This window comes from Peromyscus eremicus, unplaced genomic scaffold (assembly GCF_949786415.1).
Source record: "Peromyscus eremicus unplaced genomic scaffold, PerEre_H2_v1 PerEre#2#unplaced_274, whole genome shotgun sequence".
Classification (NCBI taxonomy): domain Eukaryota; kingdom Metazoa; phylum Chordata; class Mammalia; order Rodentia; family Cricetidae; genus Peromyscus; species Peromyscus eremicus.
In genome coordinates, this window is record NW_026734510.1 from 139,463 (window position 1) to 164,756 (window position 25,294).

Consider the following 25,294-nt stretch of genomic DNA (forward strand, 5'->3'; position numbering starts at 1 on the left):
CTTACAAGAAACACACTCTGCTTTTGAGGAAAGAGCACTCTTCTACTCTACTGTGTTTCCTATAGGGCCAGAACAGTGAGCTTGCTCAGAACAAAAGAACTGTGCTTCCTACACACACGGGATATATCTAGTTCAACTCTGCTTAGGAAACTGACAAGAACAGTAGCTCCTCTTCAGTCCAATACACTGTACTTGCTGGGAACAGACGTGAGTGCTTTTTGCACTGTGTATGGCAATGGGAGCGCAATAGTCACTCTTCTTACCAGAAAACAACTCTTGCTTGTAGGACCAGAAACTGCATGTGATTCATCTCCATTTAGGACTGGGAAACAAACGCTAGCTTGCCTTACAAGAAACACACTATGCTTTTGAGAAAAGAGCACTCTTCTACTCTACTGTGTTTCCTATAGGGCCAGAACAGTGAGCTTGCTCAGAACAAAAGAACTGTGCTTCCTACACACACGGGCCATATCTAGTTCAACTCTGCTTAGGAAACTGACAAGAACAGTAGCTCCTCTTCAGTCCAATACACTGTACTTGCTGGGAACAGACGCGAGTGCTATTTGCACTGTGTATGGCAATGGGAACGCAATAGTCACTCTTCTTACCAGAAAACAACTCTTGCTCGTAGGACCAGAAACTGCATGTGATTCAACTCCATTTAGGACTGGGAAACAAACGCTAGCTCGCCTTACAATAAACACACTCTGCTTTTGAGAAAAGAGCACTCTTCTACTCTACTGTGTTTCCTATAGGGCCAGAACAGTGACCTTGCTCAGAACAAAAGAACTGTGCTTCCTACACACACGGGCCATATCTAGTTCAACTCTGCTTCGGAAACTGACCGGAAATGTAGCTCCTCTTCAGTCCAATACACTGTACTTGCTGGGAACAGACGTGAGTGCTATTTGCACTGTGTATGGCAATGGGAGCACAATAGTCACTCTTCTTACCAGAAAACAACACTTGGTCGTAGGACCAGAAACTGCATGTGATTCAACTCCATTTAGGACTGGGAAACAAACGCTAGCTCGCCTTACAAGAAACACACTCTGCTTTTGAGAAAAGAGCACTCTTCTACTCTACTGTGTTTCCTATAGGGCCAGAACAGTGAGCTTGCTCAGAACAAAAGAACTGTGCTTCCTACACACACGGGCCATATCTAGTTCAACTCTGCTTAGGAAACTGACAAGAACAGTAGCTCCTCTTCAGTCCAATACACTGTACTTGCTGGGAACAGACGTGAGTGCTATTTGCACTGTGTATGGCAATAGGAGCACAGTAGTGACTCTTCTTACCAGAAAACAACTCTTGCTCCTAAGACCAGAAACTGCATGTGATTCAATTGCATTTAGGACTGGGAAACAAAAGCCAGCTTGCCTTACAAGAAACACACTCTGCTTTTGAGTAAAGAGCACTCTTCTACTCTACTGTGTTTCCTATAGGGCCAGAACAGTGAGCTTGCTCAGAACAAAAGAACTGTGCTTCCTACACACATTGGCCATATCTAGTTCAACTCTGCTTAGCAAACTGACCAGAACAGTAGCTTCTCTTCAGTCCAATACACTGTATTTGCTGGGAACAGACGCGAGTGCTATTTGTACTGTGTATGGCAATGGGAGCACAATAGTGACTCTTCTTACCAGAAAACAACTCTTGCTCATAGGACCAGAAACTGCATGTGATTCAACTCCATTTAGGTCTGGGAAACAAACGCTAGCTCGCCTTACAAGAAACACACTCTGCTTTTGAGAAAAGAGCACTCTTCTACTCTACTGTGTTTCCTATAGGGCCAGAACAGTGAGCTTGCTCAGAAAAAAGAACTGTGCATCCTACACACACGGGCCATAACTAGTTCAACTCTGCTTAGGAAACTGACAAGAACAGTAGCTCCTCTTCAGTCCAATACACTGTACTTGCTGGGAACAAACGTGAGTGCTATTTGCACTGTGTATGGCAATGGGAGCGCAATAGTCACTCTTCTTACCAGAAAACAACTCTTGCTCGTAGGACCAGAAACTGCATGTGATACAACTCCATTTAGGAATGGGAAACAAATGCTAGCTCGGCTTACAAGAAACACACTCTGCTTTTGAGAGAAGAGCACTCTTCTACTCTACTGTGTTTCCTATAGGGCCAGAACAGTGAGCTTGCTCAGAACAAAAGAACTGTGCTTCCTACACACACGGGCCATATCTAGTTCAACTCTGCTTAGGAAATTGACCAGAACAGTAGCTCCTCTTCAGTCCAATACACTGTACTTGCTGGGAACAGGCGCAAGTGCTATTTGCACTGTGTATGGCAATGTGAGCGCAATAGTGACTCTTCTTACCAGAAAAAAACTCTTGCTCGTAGGACCAGAAACTGCATGTGATTCAACTCCATTTAGGACTGGGAAACAAACACTAGCTTGCCTTACAAGAAACACACTCTGCTTTTGAGAAAAGAGCACTCTTCTACTCTACTGTGTTTCCTATAGGGCGAGAACAGTGAGCTTGCTTAGAACAAAAGAACTGTGCTTCCTACACACACGGGCCATATCTAGTTCAACTCTGCTTAGGAAACTGACAAGAACAGTAGCTCCTCTTCAGTCCAATACACTGTACTTGCTGGGAACAGACGTGAGTGCTATTTGCACTGTGTATGGCAATGGGAGCGCAATTGTCACTCTTCTTACCAGAAAACAACTCTTGCTTGTAGGACCAGAAACTGCATGTGATTCAACTCCATTTAGGACTGGGAAACAAATGCTAGCTTGCCTTACAAGAAACACACTCTGCTTTTGAGAAAAGAGCACTTTCTCCTCTACTGTGTTTCCTATAGGGCCAGAACAGTGAGCTTGCTCAGAACAAAAAAACTGTGCTTCCTACACACACGGGCCATATCTAGTTCAACTCTACTTAGGAAATTGACAAGAACAGTAGCTCCTCTTCAGTCCAATACACTGTACTTTCTGGGAACAGACGTGAGTGCTATTTGCACTGTGTATGGCAATGGGAGCACAACATTGACTCTTCTTACCAGAAAACAACTCTTGCTCGTAGGACCAGAAACTGCATGTGATTCAACTCCATTTAGGACTGGGAAACAAACGCTAGCTTGCCTTACAAGAAACACACTCTGCTTTTGAGAAAAGAGCACTCTTCTACTCTACTGTGTTTCCTATAGGGCCAGAACAGTGAGCTTGCTCAGAACAAAAGAACTGTGCTTCCTACACACACGGGCCATATCTAGTTCAACTCTGCTTAGGAAACTGACAAGAACAGTAGCTCCTCTTCAGTCCAATACACTGTACTTGCTGGGAACAGACGCGAGTGCTATTTGCACTGTGTATGGCAATGGGAGCTCAATAGTGACTCTTCTTACCAGAAAACAACTCTTGCTCGTAGGACCAGAAACTGCATGTGATTCAACTCCATTTAGGACTGGAAAACAAACGCTAGCTCGCCTTACAAGAAACACACTCTGCTTTTGAGAAAAGAGCACTCTTCTACTCTACTGTGTTTCCTATAGGGCCAGAACAGTGAGCTTGCTCAGAACAAAAGAACTGTGCTTCCGAAACACACAGGCCATATCTAGTTCAACTCTGCTTAGGAAACTGACAAGAACAGTAGCTCCTCTTCAGTCCAATACACTGTACTTGCAGGGAACAGACGTTAGTGCTATTTGCACTGTGTATGGCAATAGGAGCGCAATAGTCACTCTTCTTACCAGAAAACAACTCTTGCTCGAAAACCAGAAACTGCATGTGATTCATCTCCATTTAGGACTGGGAAACAAATGCTAGCTCGCCTTACAAGAAACACACTCTGCTTTTGAGAAAAGAGCACTCTTCTACTCTACTGTGTTTCTTATAGGGCCAGAACAGTGAGCTTGCTCAGAACAAAAGAACTGTGCTTCCTACACACACGGGCCATATCTAGTTCAACTCTGCTTAGGAAACCGACAAGAACAGTAGCTCTTCTTCAGTCCAATACACTGTACTTGCTGGGAACAGACGTGAGTGCTATTTGCACTGTGTATGGCAATGAAAGCACAATAGTGACTCTTCTTACCAGAAAACAACTCTTGCTCGTAGGACCAGAAACTGCATGTGATTCAACTCCATTTAGGACTGGGAAACAAACACTAGCTCACCTTACAAGAAACACACTCTGCTTTTGAGAAAAGAGCACTCTTCTACTCTACTGTGTTTCCTATAGGGCTAGAACAGTGAGCTTGCTCAGAACAAAAGAACTGTGCTTCCTGCACACACGGGCCATATCTAGTTCAGCTCTGCTTAGGAAACTGACAAGAACAGTAGCTCCGCTTCAGTCCAATACACTGTACTTGCTGGGAACAGACGTGAGTGCTATTTGCACTGTGTATGGCAATGGGAGCACAATAGTGACTCTTCTTACCAGAAAACAACTCTTGCTCGTAGGACCAGAAACTGCATGTGATTCAACTCCATTTAGGACTGGGAAACAAACGCTAGCTCGCCTTACAAGAAACACACTCTGCTTTTGAGAAAAGAGCACTCTTCTACTCTACTGTGTTTCCTATAGGGCCAGAGCAGTGAGCTTGCTAAGAACAAAAGAATTGTGCTTCCTACACACACGGGCCATATCTAGTTCAACTCTGCTTAGGAAACTGACCAGACCAGTAGCTCCTCTTCAGTCCAATACACTGTACTTGCTGGGAACAGAAGCGAGTGCTATTTCCACTGTGTATGGCAATGGGAGCACAATAGTGACTCTTCTTACCAGAAAACAACTCTTGCTCATAGGACCAGAACCTGCATGTGATTCAACTCCATTTAGGACTGGGAAACAAATGCTAGCTCGCCTTACAAGAAACACACTCTGCTTTTGAGAAAAGAGCACTCTTCTACTCTACTGTGTTTCTTATAGGGCCAGAACAGTGCGCTTGCTCAGAACAAACGAACTGTGCTTCCTACACACACGGGTCTTATCTAGTTCAATTCTGCTTAGGAAACTGACAAGAACAGTTGCTCCTCTTCAGTCCAATACACTGTACTTGCTGGGAACAGACGTGAGTGCTATTTGCACAGTGTATGGCAATGGAGCTCAATATTCACTCTTCTTACGAGAAAACAACTCTTGCTCGTAGGACCAGAAACTGCATGTGATTCAACTCCATTTAGGACTGGGAAACAAATAATAGCTCGCCTTACAAGAAACACACTCTGCTTTTGAGAAAAGAGCACTCTTCTACTCTACTGTGTTTCCTATAGGGCCAGAACAGTGAGCTTGCTCAGAACAAAAGATCTGTGCTTCCTACACACACGGGCCATATCTAGTTCAACTCTGCTTAGGAAACTGACCAGAACAGTAGCTACTCTTCAGTCCAATACACTGTATTTGCTGGGAACAGACGTGAGTGTTATTTGCACAGTGTATGGCAATGGAGCGCAACATTCACTCTTCTTACCAGAAAACAACTCTTGCTCGTAGGACCAGAAACTGCATGTGATTCAACTCCATTTATGACTGGGAAACAAACGCTAGCTCGCCTTACAAGAAACACACTCTGCTTTTGAGAAAAGAGCACTCTTCTACTCTACTGTGTTTCCTAGAGGGCCAGAACAGTGAGCTTGCTCAGAACAAAAGAACTGTGCATCCTACACACACGGGCCATATCTAGTTCAACTCTGCTTAGGAATCTGACAAGAACATTAGCTCCTCTTCAGTCCAATACACTGTACTTGCTGGGAACAGACGTGAGTGCTATTTGCACTGTGTATGGCAAAGGGAGCGCAATAGTGACTCTTCTTACCAGAAAACAACTCTTGCTCGTAGGACCAGAAACTGCATGTGATTCAACTCCATTTAGGACTGGGAAACAAACACTAGCACGCCTTACAAGAAACACACTCTGCTTTTGAGAAAAGAGCACTCTTCTACTCTACTGTGTTTCCTAGAGGGCCAGAACAGTGAGCTTGCTCAGAACAAAAGAACTGTGCTTCCTACACACACGGGACATATCTAGTTCAACTCTGCGTAGGAAACAGACAAGAACAGTAGCTCCTCTTCAGTCCAATACACTGTACTTGCTCGGAACAGACGCAAGTGCTCTTTGCACTGTGAATACAATGGGAGCACAATAGTGACTCTTCTTGCCAGAAAACAAAGCTTGCTCGTAGGACCAGAAACTGCATGTGATTCAACTCCATTTAGGACTGGGAAACAAACGATAACTCGCCTTACAAGAAACACACCCTGCTTTTGAGAAAAGAGCACTCTTCTACTCTACTGTGTTTCCTATAGGGCCAGAACAGTGAGCTTGCTCAGAACAAAACAACTGTGCTTCCTACACACACGGGCCATATCTAGTTCAACTCTGCTTAGGAAACTGACAAGAACAGTAGCTCCTCTTCAGTCCAATACACTGTACTTGCTGGGAACAGACGTTAGTGCTATTTGCACTGTGTATGGCAATAGGAGCGCAATTGTCACTCTTCTTACCAGAAAACAACTCTTGCTCGATAACCAGAAACTGCATGTGATTCATCTCCATTTAGGACTGGGAAACAAACGCTAGCTCGCCTTACAAGAAACACACTCTGCTTTTGAGAAAAGAGCACTCTTCTACTCTACTGTGTTTCCTATAGGGCCAGAACAGTGAGCTTGCTCAGAACAAAAGAACTGTGCTTCCTACACACACGGGCCATATCTAGTTCAACTCTGCTTAGGACACTGACAAGAACAGTAGCTCCTCTTCAGTCCAATACACTGTACATGCTGGGAACAGACGTGAGTGCTATTTCCACTGTGTATGGCAATGGGAGCGCAATAGTCACTCTTCTTACCAGAAAACAACTCTTGCTCGTAGGACCAGAAACTGCATGTGATTCAACTCCATTTAGGACTGGGAAACAAACGCTAGCTCGCCTTACAAGAAACACACTCTGCTTTTGAGAAAAGAGCACTCTTCTACTCTACTGTGTTTCTTATAGGGCCAGAACAGTGAGCTTGCTCAGAACAAAAGAACTGTGCTTCCTACACACACGGGCCATATCTAGTTCAACTCTGCTTAGGAAACTGACAAGAACAGTAGCTCCTCTTCAGTCCAATACACTGTACTTTCTGGGAACAGACGTGAGTGCTATTTCACTGTGTATGACAATGGGAGCACAATAGTGACTCTTCTTACCAGAAAACAACCCTTGCTCGTAGGACCAGAAACTGCATGTGATTCAACTCCATTAACGACTGGGAAACAAACACTAGCTCGCCTTACAAGAAACACACTCTGCTTTTGAGAAAAGAGCACTCTTCTACTCTACTGAGTTTCCCACAGGGCCAGAACAGTGAGCTTGCTCAGAACAAAAGAACTGTGCTTCCTACACACACGGGCCACATCTAGTTCAACTCAGCTTAAAAAACTGAAAAGAACAGTAGCTCCTCTTCAGTCCAATACACTGTACTTGCTCGGAACAGACGTGAGTGCTATTTGCACTGTGTATGGCAATGGGAGCACAATAGTGACTCTTCTTACCAGAAAACAACCCTTGCTCGTAGCACCAGAAACTGCATGTGATTCAACTCCATTTAGGACTGGGAAACAAACGCAAGCTCGCCTTACAAGAAACACACTCTGCTTTTGAGAAAAGAGCACTCTTCTACTCTACTGTGTTTCCTATAGGGCCAGAACAGTGAGCTTGCTCAGAACAAAAGAACTGTGCTTCCTACACACACGGGCCATATCTAGTTCAACTCTGCTTAGGAAACTGACAAGAACAGTACTTCCTCTTCAGTCCAATACACTGTACTTGCTGGGAACAGACGCGAGTGCTATTTGCACTGTGTATGGCAATGGGAGCACAATAGTGACTCTTCTTACCAGAAAACAACTCTTGCTCGTAGGACCAGAAACTGCATGTGATTCAACTCCATTTAGGACTGGGAAACAAACGCTAGCTCGCCTTACAAGAAACACACTCTGCTTTTGAGAAAAGAGCACTCTTCTATTCTACTGTGTTTCCTATAGGGCCAGAGCAGTGAGCTTGCTCAGAACAAAAGAATTGTGCTTCCTACACACACGGGCCATATCTAGTTCAACTCTGCTTAGGAAACTGACCAGACCAGTAGCTCCTCTTCAGTCCAATACACTGTACTTGCTGGGAACAGAAGCGAGTGCTATTTCCACTGTGTATGGCAATGGGAGCACAATAGTGACTCTTCTTACCAGAAAACAACTCTTACTCGTAGGACCAGAAACTGCATGTGATTCAACTCCATTTAGGACTGGAAAACAAACGCTAGCTCGCCTTACAAGAAACACACTCTGCTTTTGAGAAAAGAGCACTCTTCTACTCTACTGTGTTTCCTATAGGGCCAGAACAGTGAGCTTGCTCAGAACAAAAGAACTGTGCTTCCTACACACACGGGCCATATCTAGTTCAACTCTGCTTAGGAAACTGACAAGAACAGTAGCTCCTCTTCAGTCCAATACACTGTACTTGCTGGGAACAGACGTGAGTGCTTTTTGCACTGTGTATGGCAATGGGAGCGCAATAGTCACTCTTCTTACCAGAATACAACCCTTGGTCTTAGGACCAGAAACTGCATGTGATTCAACTCCATTTAGGACTGGGAAACAAACGCTAGCTCGCCTTACAAGAAACACACTCTGCTTTTGAGAAAAGAGCACTCTTCTACTCTACTGTGTTTCCTATAGGGCCAGAACAGTGAGCTTGCTCAGAACAAAAGAACTGTGCTTCCTACACACACGGGCCATACCTAGTTCAACTCTGCTTCGGAAACTGACCAGAACAGTATCTCCTCTTCAGTCCAATACACTGTACTTGCTGGGAACAGACGTGAGTGCTATTTGCACTGTGTATGGCAATGGGAGCGCAATAGTCACTCTTCTTACCAGAAAACAACTCTTGGTCATAGGACCAGAAACTGCATGGGATTCAACTCCATTTAGGACTGGGAAACAAACGCTAGCTCGCCTTACAAGAAACACACTCTGCTTTTGAGAAAAGAGCACTCTTCTACTCTACTGTGTTACCTATAGGGCCAGAACAGTGAGCTTGCTCAACAAAAGAACTGTGCATCCTACACACACGGGCCATATCTAGTTCAACTCTGCTTAGGAAACTGACAAGAACAGTAGCTCCACTTCAGTCCAATACACTGTACTTGCTGGGAACAGACATGAGTGCTATTTGCACTGGGTATGGCAATGGGAGCACAGTAGTGACTCTTCTTAACAGAAAACAACTCTTGCTCATAGGACCAGAAACTGCATGTGATTCAACTCCATTTAGGACTGGGAAACAAACACAAGCTCGCCTTACAAGAAACACACTCTGCTTTTGAGAAAAGAGCACTCTTCTACTCTACTGTGTTTCCTATAGGGCCAGAACAGTGAGCTTGCTCAGAACAAAAGAACTGTGCTTCCTACACACAGGGGCCATATCTAGTTCAACTCTGCTTAGGAAACTGACAAGAACAGTAGCTCCTCTTCAGTCCAATACACTGTACTTGCTGGGAACAGACGTGAGTGCTATTTGCACTGTGTATGGCAATGGGAGCGCAATAGTGACTCTTCTTACCAGAAAACAACTCTTGGTCGTAGGACCAGAAACTGCATGTGATTCAACTCCATTTAGGACTGGGAAACAAACGCTAGCTCGCCTTACAAGAAACACACTCTGCTTTTGAGAAAAGAGCACTCTTCTACTCTACTGTGTTTCCTATAGGGCTAGAACAGTGAGCTTGCTCAGAACAAAAGAACTGTGCTTCCTGCACACACGGGCCATATCTAGTTCAACTCTGCTTAGGAAACTGACAAGAACAGTAGCTCCTCTTCAGTCCAATACACTGTACTTGCTGGGAACAGACGCCAGTGCTATTTGCACTGTGTATGGCAATGGGAGCACAAAAGTGACTCTTCTTACCAGAAAACAACCCTTGCTCGTAGCACCAGAAACTGCATGTGATTCAACTCCATTAACGACAGGGAAAAAAACATTAGCTCGCCTTACAAGAAACACACTCTGCTTTTGAGAAAAGAGCACTCTTCTACTCTACTGAGTTTCCCAGAGGGCCAGAACAGTGAGCTTGCTCAGAACAAAAGAACTGTGCTTCCTACACACACGGGCCACATCTAGTTCAACTCAGCTTAGGAAACTGAAAAGAACAGTAGCTCCTCTTCAGTCCAATACACTGTACTTGCTCGGAACAGACGTGAGTGCTATTTGTACTGTGTATGGCAATGGGAGCACAATAGTGACTCTTCTTACCAGAAAACAACTCTTGCTGGTAGGACTAGAAACTGCATGTGATTCAACTCCATTTAGGACTGGGAAACAAACACTAACTCGCCTTACAAGAAACACACTCTGCTTTTGAGAAAAGAGCACTCTTCTACTCTACTGTGTTTCCTATAGGGCCAGAACAGTGAGCTTGCTCAGAACAAAAGAACTGTGCATCCTACACACACGGGCCATATCTAGTTCAACTCTGCTTAGGAAACTGACAAGAACAGTAGTTCCTCTTCAGTCCAATACACTGTACTTGCTGGGAACAGACGCGAGTGCTATTTGCACTGTGTATGGCAATGGGAGCACAATAGTGACTCTTCTTACCAGAAAACAACTCTTGCTCGTAGGACCAGAAACTGCATGTGATTCAACTCCATTTAGGACTGGGAAACAAACGCAAGCTCGCCTTACAAGAAACACACTCTGCTTTTGAGAAAAGAGCACTCTTCTACTCTACTGTGTTTCCTATAGGGCCAGAGCAGTGAGCTTGCTCAGAACAAAAGAATTGTGCTTCCTACACACACGGGCCATATCTAGTTCAACTCTGCTTAGGAAACTGACCAGACCAGTAGCTCCTCTTCAGTCCAATACACTGTACTTGCTTTGAACAGAAGCGAGTGCTATTTCCACTGTGTATGGCAATGGGAGCACAATAGTGACTCTTCTTACCAGAAAACAACTCTTACTCGTAGGACCAGAAACTGCATGTGATTCAACTCCATTTAGGACTGGGAAACAAACGCTAGCTCGCCTTACAAGAAACACACTCTGCTTTTGAGAAAAGAGCACTCTTCTACTCTACTGTGTTTCCTATAGGGCCAGAACAGTGAGCTTGCTCAGAACAAAAGAACTGTGCTTCCTACACACACGGGCCATATCTAGTTCAACTCTGCTTAGGAAACTGACAAGAACAGTAGCTCTTCTTCAGTCCAATACACTGTACTTGCTGGGAACAGACGTGAGTGCTATTTGCACTGTGTATGGCAATGGGAGCGCAATAGTCACTCTTCTTACCAGAAAACAACTCTTGGTCGTAGGACCAGAAACTGCATGTGATTCAACTCCATTTAGGACTGGGAAACAAACGCTAGCTCGCCTTACAAGAAACACACTCTGCTTTTGAGAAAAGAGCACTCTTCTACTCTACTGTGTTTCCTATAGGGCTAGAACAGTGAGCTTGCTCAGAACAAAAGAACTGTGCTTCCTGCACACACGGGCCATATCTAGTTCAACTCTGCTTAGGAAACTGACAAGAACAGTAGCTCCTCTTCAGTCCAATACACTGTACTTGCTGGGAACAGACGCCAGTGCTATTTGCACTGTGTATGGCAATGGGAGCACAATAGTGACTCTTCTTACCAGAAAACAACCCTTGCTCGTAGGACCAGAAACTGCATGTGATTCAACTCCATTAACGACAGGGAAAAAAACATTAGCTCGCCTTACAAGAAACACACTCTGCTTTTGAGAAAAGAGCACTCTTCTACTCTACTGAGTTTCCCAGAGGGCCAGAACAGTGAGCTTGCTCAGAACAAAAGAACTGTGCTTCCTACACACACGGGCCACATCTAGTTCAACTCAGCTTAGGAAACTGAAAAGAACAGTAGCTCCTCTTCAGTCCAATACACTGTACTTGCTCGGAACAGACATGAGTGCTATTTGTACTGTGTATGGCAATGGGAGCACAATAGTGACTCTTCTTACCAGAAAACAACTCTTGCTCGTAGGACTAGAAACTGCATGTGATTCAACTCCATTTAGGACTGGGAAACAAATGCTAGCTCGGCTTACAAGAAACACACTCTGCTTTTGAGAAAAGAGCACTCTTCTACTCTACTGTGTTTCCTATAGGGCCAGAACAGTGAGCTTGCTCAGAACAAAAGAACTGTGCTTCCTACACACACGGGCCATATCTAGTTCAACTCTGCTTAGGAAACTGACAAGAACAGTAGCTCCTCTTCAGTCCAATACACTGTACTTGCTGGGAACAGACGCAAGTGCTATTTGCACTGTGTATGGCAATGGGAGCACAATAGTTACTCTTCTTACCAGAAAACAACTCTTGCTCGTAGGACCAGAAACTGCATGTGATTCAACTCCATTTAGGACTGGGAAACAAACGCTAGCTCGCCTTACAAGAAACACACTCTGCTTTTGAGAAAAGAGCACTCTTCTACTCTACTGTGTTTCCTATACGGCCAGAACAGTGAGCTTGCTCAGAACAAAAGAACTGTGCTTCCTACACACACGGGCCATATCTAGTTCAACTCTGCTTAGGAAACTGACAAGAACAGTAGCTCCTCTTCAGTCCAATACACTGTACTTGCTGGGAACAGACGTGAGTGCTATTTGCACTGTGTATGGCAATGGGAGCGCAATAGTCACTCTTCTTACCAGAATACAACCCTTGGTCTTAGGACCAGAAACTGCATGTGATTCAACTCCATTTAGGACTTGGAAACAAACGCTAGCTCGCCTTACGAGAAACACACTCTGCTTTTGAGAAAAGAGCACTCTTCTACTCTACTGTGTTTCCTATAGGGCCAGAACAGTGAGCTTGCTCAGAACAAAAGAACTGTGCTTCCTACACACAGGAGCCATATCTAGTTCAACTCTGCTTAGGAAACTGACAAGAACAGTAGCTCCTCTTCAGTCCAATACACTGTACTTGCTGGGAACAGACGTGAGTGCTATTTGCACTGTGTATGGCAATGGGAGCGCAATAGTGACTCTTCTTACCAGAAAACAACTCTTGGTCGTAGGACCAGAAACTGCATGTGATTCAACTCCATTTAGGACTGGGAAACAAACGCTAGCTCGCCTTACAAGAAACACACTCTGCTTTTGAGAAAAGAGCACTCTTCTACTCTACTGTGTTTCCTATAGGGCTAGAACAGTGAGCTTGCTCAGAACAAAAGAACCCTGCTTCCTGCACACACGGGCCATATCTAGTTCAACTCTGCTTAGGAAACTGACAAGAACAGTAGCTCCTCTTCAGTCCAATACACTGTACTTGCTGGGAACAGACGCCAGTGCTATTTGCACTGTGTATGGCAATGGGAGCACAATAGTGACTCTTCTTACCAGAAAACAACCCTTGCTCGTAGGACCAGAAACTGCATGTGATTCAACTCCATTAACGACTGGGAAACAAACACTAGCTCGCCTTACAAGAAACACACTCTGCTTTTGAGAAAAGAGCACTCTTCTACTCTACTGAGTTTCCCACAGGGCCAGAACAGTGAGCTTGCTCAGAACAAAAGAACTGTGCATCCTACACACACGGGCCATATCTAGTTCAACTCTGCTTAGGAAACTGACAAGAACAGTAGCTCCTCTTCAGTCCAATACACTGTACTTGCTGGGAACAGACGTGAGTGCTATTTGCACTGTGTATGGCAATGGGAGCGCAATAGTCACTCTTCTTACCAGAAAAGAACTCTTGCTCGTAGGACCAGAAACTGCATGTGATTCAACTCCATTTAGGACTGGGAAACAAATGCTAGCTCGGCTTACAAGAAACACACTCTGCTTTTGAGAAAAGAGCACTCTTCTACTCTACTGTGTTTCCTATAGGGCCAGAACAGTGAGCTTGCTCAGAACAAAAGAACTGTGCTTCCTACACACACGGGCCATATCTAGTTCAACTCTACTTAGGAAATTGACAAGAACAGTAGCTCCTCTTCAGTCCAATACACTGTACTTGCTGGGAACAGACGTGAGTGCTATTTGCACTGTGTATGGCAATGGGAGCACAATATTGACTCTTCTTACCAGAAAACAACTCTTGCTCGTAGGACCAGAAACTGCATGTGATTCAACTCCATTTAGGACTGGGAAACAAACGCTAGCTTGCCTTACAAGAAACACACTCTGCTTTTGAGAAAAGAGCACTCTTCTACTCTACTGTGTTTCCTATAGGGCCAGAACAGTGAGCTTGCTCAGAACAAAAGAACTGTGCTTCCTACACACACGGGCCATATCTAGTTCAACTCTGCTTAGGAAACTGACAAGAACAGTAGCTCCTCTTCAGTCCAATACACTGTACTTGCTGGGAACAGACGCGAGTGCTATTTGCACTGTGTATGGCAATGGGAGCTCAATAGTGACTCTTCTTACCAGAAAACAACTCTTGCTCGTAGGACCAGAAACTGCATGTGATTCAACTCCATTTAGGACTGGGAAACAAACGCTAGCTCGCCTTACAAGAAACACACTCTGCTTTTGAGAAAAGAGCACTCTTCTACTCTACTGTGTTTCCTATAGGGCCAGAACAGTGAGCTTGCTCAGAACAAAAGAACTGTGCTTCCTGCACACACAGGCCATATCTAGTTCAACTCTGCTTAGGAAACTGACAAGAACAGTAGCTCCTCTTCAGTCCAATACACTGTACTTGCTGGGAACAGACGTTAGTGCTATTTGCACTGTGTATGGCAATAGGAGCGCAATAGTCACTCTTCTTACCAGAAAACAACTCTTGCTCGAAAACCAGAAACTGCATGTGATGTTATGCCCAGATAGGGACCCCAAAGACTTCACCACAGACCTTAGGTTCAGAATGCAACAGCATGGTTTATTTCTGTTTGTTTACAAGCCGCGGACAGGGAAGCTCGATCCAAAGCACTCACTCATAGTCGTGAGGCCAGGAGGAACTTGCTTTTTCTTTGTGTGGCTAGCTTTTTAAAGGCAAAATCCACAAGCCCTTCAGGGTGGGTGGGGGAGTTTTGCACGGGTGCAACTCGGATTGGTTTATTTCTATCTCTGTTCTCTTTTACTGGTTGGTGGTTACAATTTATTGCTTTGGGGGCAGTCCAGCACAAGTCCCAGGCTTTGTCCTTGAGCCACCATGGGGGCTGGCTGGCCAAGCACGTACTGCACATAACTCTAAGTTGGTGAGGGGCCCCAGAAAGTAAACATGTGGCTGAACTTTGAGCAGTCAGAGTACATGCAGAAAGGGAGCTACTGCAAGGACTATGTCTTTTGTTCATGGTCCTCCCAGAAACTGCTTGCTCAAGTCTCAGGAAACTGAAATTGAGGCCTGATCTCTGAGAGAAGACTGAGCAGCCAGTTATGGCATCTGCTTGGTCCTTTCATTCCCCCCTTGAGTTGTATATCATCTCCAATCATGGAGATGTTGCTTTTTGGTAAAAGACTTTATCACCAGGGTAGTAGATCATATCAGAGACTAATTGGACCAGAACATAAGAGTTTTTCCATTATCAATGGCAAAGCGAGCTTTCCCTTATTCAGTTTTTGCCATCTTCAAGTGTGTCATGGGTTCAGAGGTGGATATTGGAATTCTAGCATCCTCAGTTTAAGACATCAGTAATATAAGAGCCAACAATAATTAGCAGAAGCACAAGGGCCAAAAGCCTTGTGATGGCTGACAGAGTTTCTTATCCTCAAGAAACTTGGAACTTTATCTCAGGTTCCCTATAACAAGAAATTCCCTTTTGATCTAACATTCCAGGGGGGGGAACAAGGACGATGTTTTCTCTTCTGTAATTACTTCCTGCTGACATTGGGATGTTGTTGTCAGGGCCCTGGAAAGCCAGAATGTTAATCAAAGACAAAAGGGAATGTTTTATTGACCAGCTGAAGAGATGGTATGCATATCGGCTGAATTGGTCCATATCAGCTTTCAGCAAGTTCAGGGCTCACAGTCATTTGCAGTAGGATGTCACCAGCAAATGATGCTTGGATGTATCTGTCAGCCAAGTGGAAACCTGTTGAGACAGATATAAACTAGGAACAGGAGTTAAAACTTACAAACTTATTTGGAACTTTTAGACCCATAGTCTTAGTAATTGTAGTATTATCAATTTGCCCTGAAACCCATATTGAACTGAAATTTCTTTGGCCCAATGAAAAGCATCTGTAAATCTATATTTAGAATCTGTTTATCTTTTTTAAAGAGACTTGTAGCTAGAGTTTTCCTGCCTGGCCCATAGTCAGAACCAATCTCTTTCATCTGCCAGTCCCACAGCCGCTCAGACCCGACCAAGTAAACATAGAGACTTATATTGCTTGCAAACTATATGGCCATGGCAGGCTTCTTGCTAACTGTTCTTATAGCTTAAATTAATCCATTTTTATAAATCTATACCTTGCCATGTGGCTCGTGGCTTACCGGCATCTTCATATGTTGTTTGTCATCGTGGCGGCTGGCAGTGTCTCTCAGCCTTCCATTTTCCAGCTTTATTCTCCTCATTAGCTTTATTTTTTTATTCTCTTTAGTTAATTAATCCATTGATCAAACAATTATTAAGCTGACAAAGGTATAGCTAGCCCAGTCATCAATGTTATCAAAGATCTGAGAAGGATAAATTCTACCTGAGTGCAGACTTTTAAATCTATTTAAAAACAACAGAGACTATCCATAACCCAGACTGCCATCGTCCCAGGCTCCTATAGTCTTCATAGTGTTGGCAGGACAGGTGTTAGGACAGCATCAGTCTTGGCTGCTGGGCCCATAATGTGAAATTCTCCCTGTGGAGGAGAAAGACTGACTTTATCTTGTCAGTGTCTCATTTGTCCATTCTTCTATGCCAGATCCCTGGCAGCAGGTGTTGAGTCAGAGCGTCTTGCCCAGTGGTCGGTGTTGTCCGCAATTCAGGTGGTATCTTCTTGTCATTGTTCCATATCTTCTTTGGAGACCTTGGGAGTCATTTCTAGGCGCTGGGGAGCTCGGAGTCTCTGTTTGCTATAGTAAGCTTTTTATCAAATAATGTAAATGCCATATTCATCAGATCTTTGACAGGTTTGAGAACCATTATCTATTAAATGTATCTGAGCCAAACAAATCTAGGCCTAATCTTGAAAATATCTCTAAGTTTGGTAACAATAACCAGGCCAATTTGTTCTCCTATAGATATATTAGTCAAATATACCTCTTAGTTTTTTTTTTATTTAAATAGAACAGTTTATGTTTTAAACTAGTATCTGAATAGCCAGATGACTAGTATTAACTTGTATTCCTTAACATAAAGGACATGCAAACTCAGACATTCAAAATCAAACATACATGTGGCCATATTTTTCATTCATACCTGTAGAGTAGACAGACATTTTTATAACTATGATCCTTTGGAGTCTCAATGTAACAGCAGAATAGCAAGACAAAGAAATCTGAAACATGTTTCATTTTTTTTTATATATCTCAAGTCATTTGTTTTAAATCATTATTTAAGCCTTTTTTATCCTCAGACCTTTATATCTTGCTTTTACGTATTCTAATAACTGTGAGGCATTTACCCAACCATCCCCACAGTTCCCCAGAGTTTTTATAGAGAAGCCAAGGGGTGGAGCAAAAGACCTCCTCCCCCAGCACAGCCAAGTGCAGACCATCCCAGACACCTGCACTTAGGCCCGTGGTCTAATCATCCTCTATGTGGACCTGCTGGGTAAAGCCATGAGGAACCCGAGAACGGGCTCCCATAGGTCCCCCTTTCTTAATATATAAAAAAATAACTATTAATGGCTTACAGCAATCTCCATAGCTGTTACATCTCCCAGTATGGGAGTAGATGATGATAAAGATGGCATTTCTCTTTTGAATTAGGTCTAAGGTGACTACAGCAGTCTTAGCTGCCTCAAGCCCTTTCTAAATCAAAAACTCTTAAGGTGACTATAAATTTAAAGAATCCCTTAGCTTCATCATTACCATTAACAGGTTAATATAAATATTGCTATATATAGTCATAATTCTCTCAATCTTACAACTGAAAGCAAACTCTTAACAGAACCATTTGAATTAGCATATATGGTGCTAAATATAGTTAACAATTTTCTCCGTCTTATAACTTTAACTCAATCATTTGAATTTTCTTGCTAACAGAACATAGGAAAAACTTCAATGTATTCATATCAAATTTAAATATTTCCTTAACTCCATAAAACCAGGGTGCATTAATATCAATAGGTTTCTGCAAATATAATTCAATCTCATAATTCCTCCTTTTCTTTATAATATTTTAAACAAAATCTCAAACCTAGTTAGAGGAACCCAAACTTATACAATTCCTATAAACCCATATTGAAAAGCAATCTTCTCAATCTAACCATTAACACTTTGAAAACTTAGCAAAACATCCAAAAGAATAAAACTCTTTACACTTTAAAAGTAGTCTCTTAGTATACCCCATTTGCATTTCTTACTAACAAAAACATGACATTAATCCACTCAAACAACTTTTGAAATTAGACTAAGGAATATTAACTCTCCCCCTTTTCTTTATAATTTTTTTTAAACAAAATCTCAAGCCTAATTAGAAAACCCAAACTTTTCCATTTAAACAGTTCCATTTGTAACAAAACCAGTCCCAGAAAACAGTTTCTGGGTCATTACTGTAAGTAAACTCAAAATTGTCCCATTGCAATGAAATCTATTGTTCAGTTCATTAAGTCCTAAATTCAAATGATAAATTCTGGTACTAGCCTTCCAAATATGAAGAAATCCAGAACCAAAATCTTTCTGTAGTTTTATCTCATTTTAAGTTCAAAAAGTTCAAACAAGAAATAAATTCTGGTATTAGGCTTTCACTTCAAAATATGAAGAGATGTTTTTTTAACCAAAACTTTTTGCAGTTAACAATTTTTGTTCAAACAAGCGTCTCTGAACTTATTCTTAAGCCAGAGACCTTTTTAGGTACAGTAGTATTCTAAACCGCACCGTTTTTGATGTTAGCTCAGGTTTTTCTGTGTTGTGTCGATTTTTTACGGATCTCAGCTGCGGATGCCTTGTGCTGGTTCTGGCGTCCGCCATTCTTAGCTTCTTAGCGGCTTCTGGAACTTTTGAAAACTACTCAGACTGACTACTTTGCAGTCTACTAGGACACTTCCTTCTGTGTCTCAGGTTCTTTCAACCATATATATTAAGAATAGATTCACATTTAACATTTACATTTTACAAACTCATATATAACATTTTTTTCCTTGCAAAGCATTTAGACTCACATTCAACATTTTACAAACTCATATATAACATATTAACATCTACTTATTTATATTCCTTAAGGAAACTATAGAACTACTTTAGCAAATATATTTCTTATTACTTTTTATATACTTATCATATTTTTTATGTTCATTCCATCTTATTTCTTATTTAAACTTACATTTACAACTAGCATCTTTACTTCTTACAAGCTTATTACTACATGTCTTAGGACTACCTTAGATTCTTCTTGCAAGCTTATATTCTTAAAGGAACTCTATAGATCTATTTTACAAACTTATACAGGGCTACCATTAGCATATATTTAACTTAGCAAACACCTAAAGATTTCTTAGCACAGATCTAACAAGAGAATTTTTACAAACTTACATATCTTATATCCTATATAAACTTTATTTAAATCTTATAATTTATTTAAACTTTAAAGTTAAACTTTAAAGTTCTATATTTTTATATCTCAAATTATTTATTTAGACCCAAAATATCATATATTTAAATCCTCATGACACGCTTAAGCCTTTAAATTTTTATATCTTAAACTGCTTTCTCAAACCAAAAAAATTCATTTATTTAAACTTTTATCCTCATATCTCAAACCTTCATATTTTTATAAAAATATTATATTTTATCTTAACCAACAATAATTTGAAACCAATTCTCTTAAATGATGGCAAGTATTTGTAACCCACTGAACTCAAATGACCAAAACCCATTGTTATGCCCAGTTCGCCCCCAAAGAAGCCATTGGGAGACTTAGGTACAGAATGCAAAAAGCAAGGTTTATTCAGATGAAGTCAAAGTTTACAAGCCGCGGCAGGGGGCTTGTTCCAAATCTCTCACGCACAGCAGGGAGATTGGAAGGAGCGCACCCTTTCTTTGTGAGGCTAGTTAAACAACCATGTCTAGGAGTTTTAGGAGCTGTCTCCGGGGTTCCAGAAGTTTGGGATGTTTTATGACCACTTAGCCTCTACCAGATGGCCATATATTCTGACTCTGTTTTTCTAAGTTTCTGTAGCTGATAAAGCCACCTGGGAAAAAGGGGTCTAACTTCTTATCTACACTTAGGAATCCTGGTTTAGGCTCCTCTTTGTCTGTAGGGGATAGAGGAAGGGGGGTTATTGAGGTTTCACACCATGTAAATTTTTATATTTCCTGTGGAAACAAAAGCATAATTTTCCCAGTGTCTTGAACTGGTAATTTAACATTTCTTTTCAAGCAATAGCAGGACAGAGAAGGGTTAACAAGAGAAGCTGCTGGCCAGCAGAAGAGATCTTGAAGTTATCACAGTAAAGGGAGGGAGGGGGAGCAGTGGGCATAGAGCGTGTCCTTGACTGCCAGTGTTCCTAAAAAGAGTTTTTGTTAACTCCTCTGACTAAAGTCAGATTCTCTGCTCAGTGTTCACACAGTTTTTGTCAATTGCAGGCAGTCCCCATTGCCCTGTCCAGAGCTCCCGTCTTTGCCCGCCTGTACCGAGAGCACGCACCCCCACCCTCCTAAGAGCAGCCAGCTGGCTGCAGTCCTGATAGCAAGGGAGCTACGGAGGGAGGGAGGTGGCCTTTGCTATGCCTCTCTCTCCTCCTCTTCCTCTAGGAAAATAAGGGAGGTTAGTAGACAGAAACAAATAACATTTACACAGACAATCCAAGTACCGGTACATTAGCACCGAGACGATGGCCTCATTCACAGCCAGCAAGCCCCTCTTGCAGAATGCAAGCCCCACCTGGCAGGAGCTACCTGTTTATCTCAGTTTAGTCGGGGAGTAGGGGTGGGGGACCCAGTTCCCTCTATTGTGGCTCACACATCCTTTCAGTGGGCTAGGCAAAGGTATAGTGGAGAAGAAGGGAACTGTCCCATAGCGTCCGTCACAGTCAAGTCAACAATGAGAACAATTAACACATTACACACAAGACCAAGGGCACACGAAAGACTTTGCCCCAACAAGACAACCAACAAAGCTCCAAGAACAATGACAACCTGATGTGCTCTGGGGGGAGTGACCCTCCAGGCTCAATCACACCAAAAACAATCCAGACTCAAGGATCTCTGTCCTTGATCAAACAGACATCAGGGGCTTCCACATCCCTGTCAGTCAGACATGCACCTTTTTTTTTCTTGGAAGAGAAGGAGAGAGTAAAGTAACAATGATCACAACAAAACATACAAAAAAAACCCCACAAAATGGCTCTGACAAATTCCCCGGACAAAATACAAAGTGGCACTTCCTCCCACCACCGTGGGGGAAGATATCCAAAGATGCTCTTAAACCAAATGGTCACCTCTGAGGTGGCCTCAAATGGCTCGAGACCAAGAGGTCTCTTGCCCAAATCAGGGAATGAGACGTCTCTCTTTCCCTTCCAGGATCACTGTCCAGACACGTCGGTCCCAGTGAGAGCCTGCAAAGTACAAATCGAGCCTGCAAAGTACAAATTGATCGACTGGTACAAAACAACAGTAACATGACAGACACAGACAAACAGAGAGCGCTCTTACCGGTAGATGTCAATAAACCTCTGGACACTTGAGGGTCCTGGTGGGGTCTCTGGGGTTCCCGGCCAACACACCAAATGTTATGCCCAGATAGGGACCCCAAAGACTTCACCACAGACCTTAGGTTCAGAATGCAACAGCATGGTTTATTTCTGTTTGTTTACAAGCCGCGGGCAGGGAAGCTCGATCCAAAGCACTCACTCGTAGTCGTGAGGCCAGGAGGAACTTGCTTTTTCTTTGTGTGGCTAGCTTTTTAAAGGCAAAATCCACAAGCCCTTCAGGGTGGGTGGGGGAGTTTTGCACGGGTGCAACTCGGATTGGTTTATTTCTATCTCTGTTCTCTTTTACTGGTTGGTGGTTACAATTTATTGCTTTGGGGGCAGTCCAGCACAAGTCCCAGGCTTTGTCCTTGAGCCACCATGGGGGCTGGCTGGCCAAGCACGTACTGCACATAACTCTAAGTTGGTGAGGGGCCCCAGAAAGTAAACATGTGGCTGAACTTTGAGCAGTCAGAGTACATGCAGAAAGGGAGCTACTGCAAGGACTATGTCTTTTGTTCATGGTCCTCCCAGAAACTGCTTGCTCAAGTCTCAGGAAACTGAAATTGAGGCCTGATCTCTGAGAGAAGACTGAGCAGCCAGTTATGGCATCTGCTTGGTCCTTTCAGTGATTCATCTCCATTTAGGACTGGGAAACAAACGCTAGCTCGCCTTACAAGAAACACACTCTGCTTTTGAGAAAAGAGCACTCTTCTACTCTACTGTGTTTCTTATAGGGCCAGAACAGTGAGCTTGCTCAGAACAAAAGAACTGTGCTTCCTACACACACGGGCCATATCTAGTTCAACTCTGCTTAGGAAACCGACAAGAACAGTAGCTCTTCTTCAGTCCAATACACTGTACTTGCTGGGAACAGACGTGAGTGCTATTTGCACTGTGTATGGCAATGAAAGCACAATAGTGACTCTTCTTACCAGAAAACAACTCTTGCTCGTAGGACCAGAAACTGCATGTGATTCAACTCCATTTAGGACTGGGAAACAAACACTAGCTCACCTTACAAGAAACACACTCTGCTTTTGAGAAAAGAGCACTCTTCTACTCTACTGTGTTTCCTATAGGGCTAGAACAGTGAGCTTGCTCAGAACAAAAGAACTGTGCTTCCTGCACACACGGGCCATATCTAGTTCAGCTCTGCTTAGGAAACTGACAAGAACAGTAGCTCCGCTTCAGTCCAATACACTGTACTTGCTGGGCACAGACGTGAGTGCTATTTGCACTGTGTATGGCAATGGGAGCACAATAGTGACTCTTCTTACCAGAAAACAACTCTTGCTCGTAGGACCAGAAACTGCATGTGATTCAACTCCATTTAGGATTGGGAAACAAACGCTAGCTCGCCTTACAAGAAACACACTCTGCTTTTGAGAAAAGAGCACTCTTCTACTCTACTGTGTTTCCTATAGGGCCAGAGCAGTGAGCTTGCTAAGAACAAAAGAATTGTGCTTCCTACACACACGGGCCATATCTAGTTCAACTCTGCTTAGGAAACTGACCAGACCAGTAGCTCCTCTTCAGTCCAATACACTGTACTTGCTGGGAACAGAAGCGAGTGCTATTTCCACTGTGTATGGCAATGGGAGCACAATAGTGACTCTTCTTACCAGAAAACAACTCTTGCTCATAGGACCAGAACCTGCATGTGATTCAACTCCATTTAGGACTGGGAAACAAATGCTAGCTCGCCTTACAAGAAACACACTCTGCTTTTGAGAAAAGAGCACTCTTCTACTCTACTGTGTTTCTTATAGGGCCAGAACAGTGAGCTTGCTCAGAACAAACGAACTGTGCTTCCTACACACACGGGTCTTATCTAGTTCAATTCTGCTTAGGAAACTGACAAGAACAGTTGCTCCTCTTCAGTCCAATACACTGTACTTGCTGGGAACAGACGTGAGTGCTATTTGCACAGTGTATGGCAATGGAGATCAATATTCACTCTTCTTACGAGAAAACAACTCTTGCTCGTAGGACCAGAAACTGCATGTGATTCAACTCCATTTAGGACTGGGAAACAAATAATAGCTCGCCTTACAAGAAACACACTCTGCTTTTGAGAAAAGAGCACTCTTCTACTCTACTGTGTTTCCTATAGGGCCAGAACAGTGAGCTTGCTCAGAACAAAAGATCTGTGCTTCCTACACACACGGGCCATATCTAGTTCAACTCTGCTTAGGAAACTGACCAGAACAGTAGCTACTCTTCAGTCCAATACACTGTATTTGCTGGGAACAGACGTGAGTGTTATTTGCACAGTGTATGGCAATGGAGCGCAACATTCACTCTTCTTACCAGAAAACAACTCTTGCTCGTAGGACCAGAAACTGCATGTGATTCAACTCCATTTATGACTGGGAAACAAACGCTAGCTCGCCTTACAAGAAACACACTCTGCTTTTGAGAAAAGAGCACTCTTCTACTCTACTGTGTTTCCTAGAGGGCCAGAACAGTGAGCTTGCTCAGAACAAAAGAACTGTGCATCCTACACACACGGGCCATATCTAGTTCAACTCTGCTTAGGAATCTGACAAGAACATTAGCTCCTCTTCAGTCCAATACACTGTACTTGCTGGGAACAGACGTGAGTGCTATTTGCACTGTGTATGGCAAAGGGAGCGCAATAGTGACTCTTCTTACCAGAAAACAACTCTTGCTCGTAGGACCAGAAACTGCATGTGATTCAACTCCATTTAGGACTGGGAAACAAACACTAGCTCGCCTTACAAGAAACACACTCTGCTTTTGAGAAAAGAGCACTCTTCTACTCTACTGAGTTTCCCACAGGGCCAGAACAGTGAGCTTGCTCAGAACAAAAGAACTGTGCTTCCTACACACACGGGCCACATCTAGTTCAACTCAGCTTAAAAAACTGAAAAGAACAGTAGCTCCTCTTCAGTCCAATACACTGTACTTGCTCGGAACAGACGTGAGTGCTATTTGCACTGTGTATGGCAATGGTAGCACAATAGTGACTGTTCTTACAAGAAAACAACCCTTGCTCGTAGCACCAGAAACTGCATGTGATTCAACTCCATTTAGGACTGGGAAACAAACGCTAGCTCGCCTTACAAGAAACACACTCTGCTTTTGAGAAAAGAGCACTCTTCTACTCTACTGTGTTTCCTATAGGGCCAGAACAGTGAGCTTGCTCAGAACAAAAGAACTGTGCTTCCTACACACACGGGCCATATCTAGTTCAACTCTGCTTAGGAAACTGACAAGAACAGTACTTCCTCTTCAGTCCAATACACTGTACTTGCTGGGAACAGACGCGAGTGCTATTTGCACTGTGTATGGCAATGGGAGCACAATAGTGACTCTTCTTACCAGAAAACAACTCTTGCTCGTAGGACCAGAAACTGCATGTGATTCAACTCCATTTAGGACTGGGAAACAAACACAAGCTCGCCTTACAAGAAACACACTCTGCTTTTGAGAAAAGAGCACTCTTCTACTCTACTGTGTTTCCTATAGGGCCAGAACAGTGAGCTTGCTCAGAACAAAAGAACTGTG

At 43.2% G+C, this 25,294-nt stretch overlaps 1 long non-coding RNA gene across 1 annotated transcript; it reads right to left on the reverse strand.

Moving 5' to 3' along the window:
* Positions 1–15,842: 15,842 nt before the first annotated feature.
* On the reverse strand, positions 15,843–22,263 carry LOC131901751 (uncharacterized). The gene is made up of 2 exons (XR_009376873.1): positions 21,726–22,263; positions 15,843–16,005 (listed from the first exon to the last, which is right to left on the reverse strand). It is a non-coding gene; the product is annotated as an uncharacterized LOC131901751 (long non-coding RNA).
* Between the last annotated feature and the right edge of the window lie 3,031 nt (positions 22,264–25,294).